The 16,861-nt window shown below is 41.3% G+C and overlaps 1 pseudogene and 1 gene segment (V, D, J or C); both read left to right on the top strand.

The window, feature by feature from the left end:
- The window catches only part of LOC121493205, a 439,102-nt gene that overhangs the window by 151,266 nt on the left and 270,975 nt on the right, over positions 1-16,861 (top strand).
- Positions 14,489-15,077, top strand: LOC121493210 (annotated as a pseudogene).

Genomic DNA, 16,861 nt, shown 5'->3' with positions numbered 1-16,861 from the left:
GGATGGAGGTAGATGTACTAGGGCCAGGGCTTTGTCCAGGGAATGTAGCTGAGGAGGTACCTAGAATCACTAGAATGAGGATTGGATGCAAAGAATAGAAGAAAACTTTCTTCCTTAATCTCTTTTCTTCTAGTCCCTAATCCTTTCTGCAAATATGGGAAACCATAAAACAGGGTTTCATAACTAATATGCAAAAACTAATATAAGAAATTACTGGAATTTGCACGGGTGCCCAAATTGAGATATAAGAAACACTCAGATTTTTGCAAAAGCACATTTTTTTAAAAAGATTTCCTTATTGGGTGCTTGTGTGGTTCAGTTGGTTAAGTGTCTGCCTTTGGCTTAGGTCATGATTCTGGGAGCCTTAGACCAAGGAGCCAAGACTCCTGCTCAGCAAGGAGTCTACTTCTCCCTCTGCCTCTGCCCCTCCCTCCTGCTTATGCTCTTTCTCTCTCTCAAATGAATGCATAAAATCTTTGGGGGAAAAAAAGGATTTTCCATATATACTTTATATTCCTTGCAATAAACCCCTGAGGGACTCCTAGGATCCCTGTAGATTTCATTTCCAGAGCTGCACATATACCTGCCTTGGCCCTTCCCCTCCCTCTCACTGACAGGTTAGCAGGACACACAGGAGCATTTTCAGTGTTAGCCAAATACCAGGTTGCTTTCTCACATCTGAGAATATATTAAAAGAAAAGATATTATATTTCCCTCCTTTATATTTTCAGAATATATTCAGAATATATTTCCAAGAATTTGGAAAAGGTCTGTTTCAGCCGATTTAAACCTGTTCAGATTGAAAGATATAATGAAGCCATGGCAGACCCTAACCAACTGAGGGAAAAGGATCAGGTCTTTTCTCCACCCTTGATTTAAATCCCTCAGAATGTTGTCAGGAGTCAACCAGGCAAAGAATTTTGTAGATTTCCGTTAAAGATAAGGAGCGGGAGGAAAAGTTCCAGGTGCTAAGAATATTCAGACAGTCACTAGAGAATATTTTAACACTATGTTTTGTTTTCTTTCTTTTTTGTTTGCTTTTGCCTCTTTGTATGTTGTTTTCCTTTGATCTACCATAATGAGTCACATTGTATTGAGGAAAAAATGAAAAAAACACTGTTTTGATAAGGAAGTTCAGACCACATTGGTGCAGTGCTTCCATCGGCAGAAGTGATTGGCTGTGATGGGAGAGGCAGGAAAGAGGATATTCAGTGATGAGTCTGACGTGACAATTCATATTTTGATTAGTTGTGAAAACAGAATGAAGATCACTCAAGCTTCCAAACCAAAAGAAGTGGAAGAATCTAGAACAGTGAACCACTCCCACTGGACATGGTCAGTTCCAGGCTTCCAAATGAATCCTCAGAGCCTCCAGGAAAAAGCAGGAATTGCGATTCTCCAGAGGGCATTACTGATGCTCCTGTGAGCTAAACTGTGAGTGAGGGGGAGGGGAAGGGCCAAGCAAAGGATATGGTACAACTCTGGAAATGAAGTCGACAAGGATCCCAGGGGTCCCTCTGTGGTTTATTCTAAGGAATGGAAAATAATTAAAAGAAAACATAAACATTTTCTCATACATGAAAGTCTTCTCATTCCTCCTGAACAGGGTCAAATGGACAACCACTAATGGAATAGAGCCCTCCCTACCTGAAAGTCCAAGAAGGCAAGAGCTTCACAATGAACTGCAGTTACAGAGGCAACACTTCAGCTTTCTTCCAATGGTTTAGGCACTGTCCTGGGGAAAGCCTCCACGTTCTGATACAAATACAATCAAACAAGAAAGAGAAGATCAGTGGAAGATTCACAATGAGTCTTAACAGGGAGGATCAGTACTTTTCCCTGCACATGGAAGATTCTCACCTCCATGATTCAACCACATTCCTGTGTGCAGCGAACAGCACAGTGCTGCTCAGGCACCCAGGCCCAGCACCCAAACCCTCCTTAGCCCTGCATCTTCTTCTACAAGGGCTCAAGGCACTGACTTTAACTTTGAACAAAGGGAAGTGTGAGGGACTTTTTATGATCTGATGTCAAATATTTCACTTGAAGACCATGGGCAGAGGGATAATGTTTTCAAATACCATCTAATGTATTTTGTTTCTCAATGTGAAGCCTTTACTCTGTTAAAACTAGTCCAAACTCCTGAGGCTCAATGTAAGAAAGGAGAAAGCACTAAAGAACAAAAGAACAGAATAAAATTTTTGCCCTTGAGCTCCTTTGTAGACTTTTACAAATATAACGAAAATACAAAATCTTAAAAGCCGTGACCATCAAATTCCAGTAATGAAAGAAAATATATTTTGACACTCTGAAAAGACTGACTTAGAAGATCAAGTACCAAAAGCTGAGGGGAAATGGTATAAAGTTTATAGAGGACAGATAGTAAACATAACATACAGCATGACTGAAAATCTGGCTCCTCCCAAAAAGAGGGTAAATTTCAACTGGCTGGCTAGGGAAGAGTCAAAGAGGGAATAACCAGAAGTTGTAAGCTGGAGGTCTTTGAAAAGGGTCCAGCATCTGCTCTTCTCTAGGGTCAGAACCCTGAGCAGGTGAATGGGAGGAGGGTGAGTCACATTTGGTATAACTGCGAACTGAGGGACAATGAGTGTAGGCAGCGTTGGCATCATTATGCCTCACATCAATATCCACCACAGAGCATCCACTACAAGAAAGTGCTCAATGAGCACATAGGCAAGATGATCCATCCACACTAGCCTGTAAGCTTGTGAACAAATTAGCCAAAGTGACAGAAGTTCTCCATGAACCCAGAAGTGTGGGTATTCTCTCACTACACTGGATTTAGCTATTTTCCTGCCAAATATCCAACCTGTCAGCAGCAGACACAACACTGAGCTTTCAATATGCAATCACCTCTCAAGCAGACCAAGTAGCCACTGGTTGCCATGTTGATTGCACTGGACCACTTCCACTCTGGAGGTAGCAGAAATCTTTTCTTATTGGGTTAATGCATACTCTGGGCATGACCTGCCTTCCCTCCAAACTGCCTTGCACAGCAGCATGAACTGAGAGCTCAGAGTGGCTGGTTGATTGATTATCAGGATGATTATCAGATTTCACATCCCTTTGCATCAACAAATCTACTTAATAGCAAAGAGGTATGACAATGGACATGTGACCATTGGGCATACTGATGCCACTGATCCACAAACCACATTGGAATGATCACTTACAGGTCAGGTAAAGCCCCAGTTAGGGATAGTGCTCTGAGAGCTTGGAGAGCTATTATTTATGATGCTATGTTTCTATTAGATAAACATACATGGACCTGGGAGCCAAGAAGTAGAAGTGGGACTATCTCCCCATCAACTCATTTGGATGTTGATGCTTCCTGTTCTCACACTGTTCTGGACTAGAGGTCCTGTTTCCCTTTGAAGGAAAAGGAAAGGAGGATACTACTATCAGGGAAACACAGAAGTTTTCACCTAGAGTTATATATACCACTTGATCATTTGGAGGTTCTCACACCAGAAGACCAGAAGGACAAGAAAGGAGTTACTACATTGGCAATGGTAATAAATTTTGATTATCATGAAGATATAGGATGATTGCTATCTAGTGGGAGCTGGAGAAATATGGCTAAACCTCAGAGGACTCCCTGGGATGACTTTTAGTGCTTTTGTGGCAGTGATTACTATAAAAAGGCAATTGTAGCAACTATTATCTGACAAAGGAAGAATAATAAGGGACTTGGACCCCTTGGGGATAAATATCTTGGTTATCTATCTGAGATAGAAACTTAGACCAATCGATGTATTAGCCAAAGGTTGGGAGGATCAAGAATGGTATAAAAGGCAGATAGATAATAAATATGAATTACAATCATGAAATCAACTATTGCAATTACAATTTGCCTCACTAATCCTTTTGTTAATCTGTTTTTAAAGAACTGGTGATCTGAGTGGATTTGACATAGAGCATAAGTGGATCTCAACAGTGCAAGGGATGGGCTGTACAGATCTGTTGGTGTTCTACTCATATCCCCTTGACAGTCACCTCTACACACTGAAAAACCCAGCAACTCTCAGGAGCTATTTTCTGGCCATGGGAATACATGTGGCCAGTGTGCAGGGCTAGCCAGATGTGCTGGACAGTTAATGCCCCCAAAGCATCCCTCACTCAGTGATGGACAATGAGTTTATGGATGAATTCTCCAGTTCCTTCATGCCTCACTTGGAATAACTCCAAAGGGTGTGCTATGCCGTCTTCCAGAGTTTCCAGCTAGATTAAGCTCCAACTGCCAATAGCAATAATTGGCTTGTTGACAACATCCTGTGTTGGCTTCCTTCCCTTCCCTGATTTGCTTCCTACCAACATTTCTTGGAATGACCAGCAAATAATCTGCTTATACACAAATCCTTGTATTGGAGCTGACTTTCTGGGATCCAAAAACCAAAATACAGGAATTCAAATCAGGGTACAAGGATAGAGATGATATAGTAGAAATACTTCTACTGTTATCAAACTGGGTTTTGGGGCACAAGAGATTTTCACAGCCTCATTCAGGGCTGATTCCAATTGTCACAACCCCTACGCATTTAAGTGAAGAGACTCAGCCACCTACCTCTGTGTCACAAAGAACCTGTGCTCCTCGGACACTGCCTCCTCTGTGACAGGATCCTGTGACAGGATCCCATCCACATTCCCACCTTGAGGACTCCAACACTGGCATTACATGAGAATCTCTGTCACTCCCTCTGTAAAATCAAAATTCTAAGGAATCACAGTATAGCTTTTTAATGAGAATGGAATAAGAGTGAGGAGAACAATTCTTCCTATGAGTTGTGTGAGGCAACTCAGTGCCGTAAGAACTCCTACAGTCGTTCTTGTAGAGTTTCCTGGTGCACCACAAACAAGGGCTTATTTTTTTAAGAATCCATAGAAAATACGAGCACAGCTAGACACATGTTCCACTTCCACGTCTAGTCAGTGCTTTTTTTCTGTTACAAACATCGATCTTTTTCTCATTCTTTAGGTGAAGAAGTTGTAGAAATATGTAATATTTCTGAATATTACATTCTGAATGTAATGAATACATTACTATAACAGGTATCTTCTTATCACTCATAACTAATTGTTCATATTTATCATACTTGTTCTGTCATTTTTGTTTTTTAAGAAAAGAAAGAAAAATTACAGAGTTTGCCATGGTTGCAAAGGAAACCCTGCCACATCTGCCCACCACCCCAGGTCCCACTCACCTCTCCAAGATTGGAACATATCAGAAATAAATTTGCCAGCTTCCCTCTCCTTTATTTTCATCCCAGAATACAAGAACTCAGGAAATGTTTTACATTTTCCTTTGGAACGATAGAACCAAAGGCCTATTTTCTGAAAAGGAAACCAAAAAGTATGGAAAACTTTCCGCAGTGAGATAAAATCAACCACCCACCTGTCAGATCACTTCCTGCTCTGAAGTGCGGAGCACAGAAGAGAGCCCAGATCAGAGCAAGAGATTCTTCTTCACCTTACAGAGCAGAGCTGTCAGCATGCCACTTGTCAGCCTGCTGTGGGCAGTCGTGGTGTCCACCTGTCATGGTAAGGGAGGCATAGGTCTTCGCATGTATTGTTATCTAACGGGGCTGAGAAGGAGAGAGTCGTAGTACAGGAACTGCATCACCACAGAGCCCAGCTATGGAGAGGCTGATATGTGGTGCCTGGGGTTTGGATCAAGGTGAAGGATAGTTGGGGATGCGATCAGCTTGTGAGTCTGCCTGTCTTATCTGTCTGGTGTCATGCCCTCTCCTCTTTCCCACAGGATCCAGCATGGCCCAGAAGGTCACTCAGACTCAACCAGACATATCTGTGTGGGACACAGAGACTGTGACTCTGAACTGCATGTATGACACTAGTGACAGTAATTATTTGTTCTGGTACAAACAGCCTCCCAGCAGGGAGATGATTCTCATTATTCGCCAAGAAGCTTATAGACAAGAGAATGCAACAAATAATCGCTTCTCTGTGAACTTCCAAAAAGGAAACAAATCCTTCAGTCTCAGGATCTCAGACTCTCGGCTGGAGGATGCTGCAACGTATTTCTGTGCTCTCATGGAGGCACAATGACAAGAACAGCAGGGAGAGACTTACAGAAACCTCAGACCTCAGTGTCTGTGCAGAGGTTGGTTGGGGGGTGACTAGGGTACCAGAAACATAGAAATCATTTACTTCTCTTGGAATAAAACCTCCTTATATCTGAATAAAAGAAACACACAGATATGGATGTCTGCAAACTATAATCCTTAAGATAAGAGTAAAAATAATATGTACAGTGCTTTCCAGTTTTATGAAGTATCTTCACGCATTCTGTCACATGTAACCCTCATCACTTTGTATAGTATACATGACAGATCAGACAAGTTCTTTGTCCAGTAAACATTTATAATTTGCCTAGGAGCACATACCTCTAAAATTCTTAACCTTTTCCATTTTGCTGGTTGGTGCTTGTTCTTTTAATTGTCCATCCATGTCCAAAACCGAATCTCTCTGAATAAGGTATCCATTTTTTTAAGATTTTATTTATTCATTTGAGAGAGAGACTGCAAGGAAAAGGAGAGGGATGGAGGGAGAAACTCCCCGATGAGTAGGGAGCCTAATCTGGGACTCAGTCCCAGACTCCTGGGATCATGACCTGAGCCAAAGGCAGATGCTTAACCGACTGAGCCACCTAGGCATGCAAGGTACCCATTTCAGAACACAAAGGGTGTGACAGTTGAAGGCATAACCAAGAAAGGGATCCACTGGTCCTACCACAGACCAAAAAGATGACCTAGACTCATGGTACCTAGATCAGATGACCTTAGAGCCATGATAGAATGGTCTATTAAAGGGTCAGTTAAGAAGCCAGTTCAATGGCATCACCCTTAATGGTTGGAATGTATATTCCGGAAGTGATAATATTCATTAAACCAATGGCTGATATATGGTGCTGTGACACCCTAGCTAAAATATACAAATTTAGAAATGAATAGATGGAAGTAGACTAGACTCTTCTGCTATCACTCCCTGTAACTCATTTCCAGAATTTTTGAGTCCCTTTCCCACAGCCCTAGGCCCTGCTGGATTAGAAGTCCCAGGACTCGGGGAAAGAATGCTTCCACCAGAGGATTCAGTAAGTGTTGCACTAAACCTGTAGCTGTGACTACTGGCTAGGCCATTTTTAATTCCTTGGTCAATGGGCCAGCAGGCAAAGAAAGGAGGGCCAATTGACCTTGATTATCATGAAGCATCTGGTTGTTATTACCCAATGAGGGCAAGGAGGGATATGTCTGGAATCAGGGTTTCTCAGGGGGTATTTCATATTCAATAACAGCAGGTGGTGGTTGTGGCCTGAAAAGGACAAAGTAATCAAGAACTGAGACCCCTCAACAATGCAGGTCTGGGTCACCCTATCAGGCAGAAATCTAAGTCCACTAAAGTACTGTCCAATGGCAGGGAAATCTAGAGAAATTAGTGGAGAAGGGAGAAGACTTTCAATTATAGCCTTGGTATCAGTTAAAGAAGTAGGGCCTGAAAGTCATGTCATGCAAGTGTTTTATATAGATTTCAACCAGCCACAACCTTGAAGACTCAGTGACATAGTGAAAATAATACAGGGCAAGCCCCCATGTGAGTAGTGCAAAGAAAGCATTGTAACAAAGATCTCATGTGCTTTGTGGTCATGTTCAAATGCCCAGCTCTGATTTTATCAGTGGGTATGTAGATAATTCTCTGGACACTTGGACTCATCTTAAGTTGATAGCACCCAACATCACACATGCACTGTGTATTTCTTTTTTTACTTCCTACCCCAGAGCCTTCTCTGATTCCTCAGGAGCTCACTTGGGCTATCCACAAGCACAGCCTGAAAGTATAGGAGAACTATCGCCCCTGCTGGCAAGGCCCAACCAGTAGGGAGAGAAGCCCTAGGCATGCTCTAGCTTCTTGCTTTCCAGGTCCCCAAGAGGCAAATCCTGTATGCTTCCCAGAAGAACTTGGCAGAATCAAGCCCCAATCTTATGCTACCAATTTTCTCACTCCTGCTGCCTCAGATCTCTTTCTAAATAAATTACCTTCACCCAAGTCCTTGCTTCGGGCTCTATTTTGGGGAAAGACAAAATTAACATACGCTTTGAAAATTTAATAGAGAAAGAACAGAAGAGAGTTCAAAGCAAATTTTACTGGGCTGATTGCTAATAACAGCAGGTGGGTACTTGAGTGATTAATTGGAAACACAGAAGATGTCAACCTTATTTTTTCAAAAAAAGGTGAAACAGATCACATTCATGAAACTACAATCACTGCAAATGTGTTATCATGTCTTTTCGTTGCACAAAACCTTTATGCACCGAATCTAAATTTTCATATCATTATCACCTTCCCTGTGTCTGCTTACCCTATACTATTTAAACCTCATTCTTACTTCTTCCGCAAATATAGCTTTATTCCAGTCTGTCTATCCTCCTTACTGAACCATAAACACTTAAAAGCTCTTGAATTTCTTTTCTGCTTGTTTCACCCACCCTAATTTCCCTTTTATGTATATCTCAATCTGGCCAAATCATAGTATTCCTATATAAGCACACATTAGGACTCTATCTCCTCCAAGGGTCATCTCTAACAGAGAATCCTCGAATTCCTTCTAATATCATACAATTCGACCTTGAATCTGAAGCAAACAATTTGACTCTTAGTGACTTACCTTCTTAAAGTGTTTGCTATTGTTTCAAGGTACCAATCTTTCTTCTCCCAAATATGTCATAGTCTCTATGAGGACAGAATTTTGCCCTGTATACTTCAGCATTCCTCGGTGCTCTTGGCACAATGCCAGGCATACGGTAAGTGTTAAGTAAAGCCAAGTATCATTATTAGAATTTATTTCATAATTATCATATAATCATGACAAAATATTACAGGGAAAAACCAGTACATTCTAACCTAGTCACAGAAGGCTTATTTGAAAAGGCAAGACAAGATAAAAGGTAGGATTTTTAAAGGCAGTGATAAAGGAAAAATAAAGTACATTCTAAATATAAAGTTCTGCTCACTGAGTGTAAACAGAATTCTGAAATTTATATAAACAGATTAGGTCCAGAGCAGATTTCTTGACTAAACCAAATTCTTTCTGTGTAGAGGAATAAATCGTAGGCATTGCCTCTGTTATTATTTCTTTGCCCTGAAGAGGGCACTACTTGCATTCTTTGACAGCAGTTATTTGCAAAAACCTGTGCCATGTTCCAGCATCTAAGTTCCTCACGCATACAAAAGAAAAACAAAAACAAAACTGAGAACAAACCTTTCTTTATCTGAAGAGTCTAGGTCAGATTTCCACATTCTGCAATCAAGTCCTCCATGGTTTTATGAAGGCCAAAGCATAAAAAACCTTCTAGAAGCCACTTTCATGATCTGATGGCTTCAGATGGGACCTGAACTGCAAGAATTTATCAGGAACCCAAAGGATCCAGAGGTTTCCAAGAACTAGTCTCTATCTTTTTAGAAGGGACTCAAAGAACAAATGAATGTTTAAATCCACTCTTGAATGTTTTCTTTTAAGAAAATTAACCGTCAAATGAAAAAAAGAGAAAAGTTCTTCCTAAAAGGGACCATCCAAGGAGAAAAGAATTTTAATATTTACCATAATTATTTGCACAGTATCTCAGACCCACAGATGTAGGTATGGAAAGCATCTATAATAATCTGGTACCTTGGTTTTTGTTCTGGTTAAATAGGACTTGGGTGCACAGAGGATGAGTAGCAGCCTCCTCCTATGCTAGTCCCAGCTCCACTGCTCCCTGCATATCCAGAGGGTCCACTTGAGAGGCTCAGTCACCCTCCTCTGTACCAAAGGAAGCCCACGGTCCCCAGAGAGCACTCAAGTGCACTGGGCCTTATCCTTGTGTTGGGACCACGACTCAGGACCTAGTAAATAGTCCCATTATCATCTCTGACAAAAGAAAATTATAAATGAATATAATAAATAGATATAAAGCTTTTTAAAAAAATTTTTACAAGTTTTTTTGCTCACAGTATTTTCAAATAAGGAAGAGAGGTCATGAGAACACTAAACATGAGATGTCGGAGGTGACTGGGGCTGAGACCCCAGTGTTCTTCAGCCAAGAGCCACCCAACCAAGAGGGAGTGTCTTGATGTCTGGAGCAGCTTCTCCCACTTGGGCCATTAACTGTTGATATGCCTTAGTTTCTGCCTCCAGAAGTTACCCTATGACAACATGGGAGTAGGCATGTGTTGTCCACATGTTTTTCTCCTAGTTCTTACTTTTTATTGTCTAATTAGCTGACTCTTGTGAGATATCTGTGACAGTTATTGCCAAATACTGTTGGTATCCTGAGGAAGCACAGTAGACCTTCTCAAACTGCCTGGATGGGGCACTGCTTCTTATTTTTTAACCTCTTCTTCTGTTCTCTTCACCCTTCCTTTCTGTTTAATATTCTATAATCTGGCTTTGCTCACTACCTTCTTTAGATTTCTTAAATGACCCAACCAAATAATCGTTCTTACCTAAAACAAACAAAATCCCCAAAACAAAAACAAGGATCATCTGAATATAATATCAAAAGAAAAAGAAGAAAGAAAGAAAGAAAGAAAGAAAGAAAGAAAGAAAGAAAGAAAGAAAAGAAAGAAACTAAAGAAAGAAAAGTGGCTTTCTGCCCAGGCTCATATTTGCCCACTTGAAAATTCTTGCTTATACATTATCTTATTGGATCCTCAGAATTCAACAACCAGATCAGTTGTGGCAGCTAGGGACTCACCAGATGATGGATAGAAGATACTAAAATTCTGATTGGCAAGACCAGAGGAGCAGGAAAATATCAAAACACAGCAAGATAGGCCCTCTGGTTTGGATCGCCAAATATCATATGTGCACAGTGAATGCAGGCAAGAGGCAGAAAACATTCCTTCCTGAGAGCCTCATTTGTGAATTCATAGCTTCAATGGGACTGACATGGGGAGATAAAACAGTCTACCATCTAGACTTTTCTAAAAAGACTGAAGAGAAGAAGGGATAAACTGTAATATATTCACATTTTTTCCAATGTTGTGTGATCCTAGAAAATGGTGGGCATGCCAGAAATTTATTTTTTTTCAGGTTTTATTTATTTATTCATGAGAGACAGAGAGAGAGAGAGAGAGAGAGAGAGAGAGAGAGGCAGAGACACAGGCAGAGGGAGAAGCAGGCTCCATTCCATGCAGGGAGCCCGAAGTGGGACTCGATCCTGGGTCTCCAGGACCACACCCTGGGCCGAATGTGGCACTAAACCGCTGAGCCACCCCGGCTGCCTCATGCCAGAAATTTAATCACCAGGGGGAAGAACTAGGCATCTACAGCAATTCACCAGACTGTACTTTAAGAAGTTTTCTGGGGGCACTTGGGTGGCTCAGTCAGTTAAGCATCTGCCTTCAACTTAGGTCATGATCCCAGGGGCCTGCAGTCTGACCCCACATCAGGCTCTCTGCTCAGCAGAGAGAGTCTGCTTCTCCCTTTCTCTCTCCCTCTGCCTCTCCTCCTTGCTCATGCTCACTTTCTCTCCCTCTCAAATAAATAAATAAAATCTTTAAAAAAAAAAAAAAAAAGAGGTTTTCTGAAGTTAAGAGTGGTGTCTGTGGCCAAATGCCTAATGTTCACCACATTTCCCAGGTGGAAATAATAAATAGATTGAGAGAGTTAAGGCCACCATTCCCTATACAGCAAGATAGCTTTTACCTTATATTTTTCTCCTCTTCTTTTATGCAGAGGAAAAATTTACATAAAGCTGGACCACGGAGATGGCCTTTTCTAAGACTGGTTGAAAAAAACTCAAAAGGAAGCAAAAACTAATGCAAATGAGTGGCTCCTTGCATCGTGACTTTTCATTTTTGGTCAGTTGCCTCCTCAGAGAAGAATGCATGCATGAGGAAAAATGATATGACTGTCAAGTGTATAACACAGAGTGTTCCCAAATAAGTTGTATACCAACTGTTCTGATTCTTCATTCACACAAGCCATGTATACAAAAATCCTTATGGGAACATTTGCCACCGGTATTGTAGAGTTGTACAGCTCCTTAACACCACCTAAGCCAGGTATTCTTTTTTTTTTAAGATTTATTTATTTATTTTACAGAGAGAGAAAGAGAGAGCCCACACGTGCATGGGGTGTGGGGAGGGCAGGGAGGGACAGAGGAAGAGGGAAAGAGAGAATCCCAAGCAGATTCCCCTCTGAGCATGGAGCCCAATGTGAGGCTCAATCCCAGGACCCTGAGATCATGACCTGAGCTGGAACCAAGAGTCAGCCACTCAACCAAGTAACCATTCAGGGGCCCCCTAAGTCAGGTATTCTTAATAAAATAAAAATTAAAAAATAAATTTTAAAAAATTCTTCAAGCAAGTAACAGTGCAGTTAGGTATCAAAATCCTAGTTGCAATTTTCTCTAAACATTAATATTCGATAAAGGAGGAAAGACTATCCATTGGAAGAAAGACAGTCTCTTCAATAAATGTTGCTGGGAAAATTGGACATCCACATGCAGAAGAATGAAACTGGACCACTCTCTTTCACCATACACAAAGATAAACTCAAAATGGATGAGAGATCTAAATGTGAGACAAGATTCCATCAAAATCCTAGAGGAGAACACAGGCAACACCCTTTTTGAACTTGGCCACAGTAACTTCTTGCAAGATACATCCACGAAGGCAAAAGAAACAAAAGCAAAAATGAACTATTGGGACTTCATCAAGATAAGAAGCTTTTGCACAGCAAAGGATACAGTCAACAAAACTAAAAGACAACCTACAGAATGGGAGAAGATATTTGCAAATGACATATCAGATAAAGGGCTAGTTTCCAAAATCTATAAAGAACTTATTAAACTCAACACCAAAGAAACAAACAATCCAATCATGAAATGGGCAAAAGACATGAAGAGAAATCTCACAGAGGAAGACATGGACATGGCCAACATGCACATGAGAAAATGCTCTGCATCACTTGCCATCAGGGAAATACAAATCAAAACCACAATGAGATACCACCTCACACCAGTGAGAATGGGGAAAATTAACAAGGCAGGAAACAACAAATGTTGGAGAGGATGCGGAGAAAAGGGAACCCTCTTACACTGTTGGTGGGAATGTGAACTGGTGCAGCCACTCTGGAAAACTGTGTGGAGGTTCCTCAAAGAGTTAAAAATAGACCTGCCCTACGACCCAGCAATTGCACTGTTGGGGATTTACCCCAAAGATTCAGATGCAATGAAACGTCGGGACACCTGCACCCCGATGTTTCTATCAGCAATGGCCACAATAGCCAAACTGTGGAAGGAGCCTCGGTGTCCATCGAAAGATGAATGGATAAAGAAGATGTGGTTTATGTATACAATGGAATATTACTCAGCAATTAGAAACGACAAATACCCACCATTTGCTTCAACGTGGATGGAACTGGAGGGTATTATGCTGAGTGAAATAAGTCAATCGGAGAAGGACAAACAGTGTATGTTCTCATTCATTTGGGGAATATGAATAATAGTGAAAGGGAATATAAAGGAAGGGAAAAGAAATGTTGGGAAATATCAGGAAGGGAGACAGAACATAAAGACTCCTAACTCGGGGAAACGAACTAGGGGTGGTGGAAGGGGAGGAGGGCGGGTGTTGGAGGGGAATGGGTGACGGGCACTGAGGTGGACACTTGACGGGATGAGCACTGGGTGTTTTTCTGTATGTTGGTAAATTAAACACCAATAAAAGTTAAAAAAAAAAAATAAAAAAAAAAAAAACATTCTGAATGTTGCTGTTGTCTTTTTTTTAAGATTTTATTTATTTATTCATGAGAGACACAGAGAGAGAGAGAGAGACAAAGACATAGGCAGAGGGAGAAGCAGGCTGTATGTAAGGAGCCCAACATGGGACTAGATCCCAGGACTCCAGGATCACGCCCTGGGCCGAAGGCAGGCACTAAACCGCTGAGCCACCCAGGGATCCCCTGTTGTCTTTATCACTACTTGGAAGTTTGGAGGAATAATTAAAATACAGAATTGATCAAAGAATAATATAACCAAAATCTGAGTTATGGCAACCTAGATACCATTATGATAATGGCTTCAAGACTTGAAAAAAGAAAAAAGAGAGAGAAAGAAAGCTGATAGGGAAAGCTGAAGTCATTACATTAGCTTTGCCTTTTTTTTCCCCTATCCACCCCGTTCTTCTCTCCTGGATTACGTCTTCACAAAAACAATTTACCAGCTCCTTCTCTTCTTGATTTTGATCTCAGAACTAGTTATAGTTCTGATATCTCTTTTTAGGTGGCACTATAACCAAGCTTTTATTCTCTGAAGCAAAAGACAAAAAGCATTGATAAAATTTGAGCGAGACACAACCAACGGCCCACCTGACATACCATTTCCTGTTGTGGAGCAGTGATGTCACCAAGCACCAAATCCAAGATTCAAGTCAGAACAAAAGAATGTTTCACCTTGCAGAGAGAGCTGCCAGCATGGCTTGCCCTGGTTTGCTGTGAGCACTTGTGGTTTCCACCTATCTTGGTAAGGAAGGCACACATTTTTGCTTTTACCACTATCCAACAGGACTCGGAATTGGAAAGATTAGTAACTCAGGCATCTTAGCTCCTCTTTGGTTCTGGCTATGGGGGCTAAAGAAGCAGATGGATATTGCCTGAAGTTTGATAAGAAAAGAAAGATGATTGGGGAATGGGATCAGCTTGTGAGTCTGCCTGCCTTATCTGTCTGGTGTCATGCCCTCTCCTCTTTCCCACAGGATCCAGCATGGCCCAGAAGGTCACTCAGACTCAACCAGAAATGTTTGTGCAGGAGACAGAGACTGTGATCCTGCACTGCACATATGACACTAGCGACAGTGATTATTATTTGTTCTGGTACAAACAGCCTCTCAGCAGGGAGATGATTCTCATTATTCGCCAAGAAGTTTATAGACAAGATAATGCAACAAATAATCGCTTCTCTGTGAACTTCCAGAAAGGAAATAAATCCTTCAGTCTCAAGATCTCAGACTCTCGCCTGGAGGATGCTGCAATGTATTTCTGTGTTCTTACAGGAGCACAATGACAAGAACAGCAGGGAGAGACTTACAGAAACCTCAGACCTCAGTGTCAGTTGGTGGGTGGTGGTGGGAGTGTCAGGCAAGGGAAGGAGGTATGGTTGGGGTACCAGGAACAAAGAGAGGAAACCATTGACTTCTCTGGAGAAAAAAATACTACTCTATAGGACTGAAGGAAACACAGAAAGGATGTCAATAAGCTGTAGTTCTCAAAATAATAATAGAAATAATGAACATACACAATGTGTTACAGTCTCATAGAGTATCTTCACATATATTTGCTCCATTTAACCCTGAGGGTCTGGTGTGTTTACAGGACAAGGCAGATATTCTATCCAGTAACTCCCATAGTTAGAACCAAAGCTACATTCTAGAATTGTGCCTTAACCTTTTCACAGTGTATGTCACTCGGATTGCTATCCATCTGCACATCCCATCATATCCAATATTAAATTTCCTATTTTCCCCACAAATCTTATTGGGTTTTTTATTATTATTTTTCCTCCTTTGCTTCTCTCAAGATTCAGGCACAGGATAAAAACCTGCTGCTGCTGAATTTGAAGAATTTCTCTACCCTCCACATTCCAGACTAGGCTATCTGATTCTTTTTGCATGTGCAACACCTTATTTCTTTCTAAGTATAAAACTGCGAAAAACTGCATCACGTCTATTGCATTGTTTCCTATTTGATCTATCAGCCATTCTCCCTGACTAGAACCTAATTTCATCTTGTATTTGTTAAATGTCCTTAATGCACCACTGGTCCAACCTAAGAAGATGAGGAAAGAGAACAAACATGTGTCAAATAGAATTTCACATACTGCTAACACTAAACAGCAGATGCTTAAGAAAAGGAGAAAAAAAGACTAACTTTTGGTAATGCTATCACCACTTCTGATGAGGCAACATGGGAGGAAGTGGACCATTTAGAAGACTCAGTCTAAAATCACCAGAGTCACCAATCCACGTGCTCTGAGATGTGGGGGTGTCTGGACCTGGAAAGGAGTCCATCTTGCTTATGCTAAAGAAAAAAAGCAGTGTGATGGAAATAGTAATGCCAACTTTTCTTTTTATGTCCATGATTCCAACTCAATATATAATGTTTACTGTTAAAACCCCTTGCAGAGTATTTCATTCCATCTGCCCACCTCAAGTGAGTGGAAGAGAGTTGGATAAGATACTCCATGGCTGAAATCGTTCAGTCCACTAAGTGGGTTCCGAAGCTAAAGGCGAAGGTGCGTTTAGTTTAGAAGGAGTAGCAGAAGCTACTGGAGCTGGGAGAGGCCAAGGGGAGCCAAAACCAGATTGTTGAATAACAACCAGCACCAAACCTTCACAGGAACACCTTGTCACCCCTTAGTTATCAGTCCTTGCATGAGGGACTCAGTACCCAGACTGAAACTGGAGCCAGAGCTGGTGATATGTTCTGAGATTTCTTGTGCCTTCTCTACAGTCTTTTTTTTTTTAATAAATTTATTTTTATTGGTGTTCCATTTGTCAACATACAGAATAACACCCAGTGCTCATCCCATCAATTGCCCACCTCAGTGCCCACCACCCAGTCACCCCACCCCCTGCCCACCTCCCCTTCCACCACCCCTAGTTCGTTTCCCAGAGTTAGGAGTCTTTCATGTTCTGTCTCCCTTTCTGACATTTCCCACTTATTTTTTCCCCTTTCCCCTTTATTCCCTTTCACTATTTTTTATATTCCCCAAATGAATGAGACCATATAATGTTTGTCCTTCTCCGATTGACTTATATCACTCAGCATAATACCCTCCAGTTCCAACCA

The sequence above is a fragment of the Vulpes lagopus genome, chromosome 6 (assembly GCF_018345385.1).
Source record: "Vulpes lagopus strain Blue_001 chromosome 6, ASM1834538v1, whole genome shotgun sequence".
Lineage (NCBI taxonomy): Eukaryota > Metazoa > Chordata > Mammalia > Carnivora > Canidae > Vulpes > Vulpes lagopus.
The sequence above is the reverse complement of the archived record's forward strand: the minus strand, read 5'-3'. Positions and strand labels throughout refer to the sequence as shown.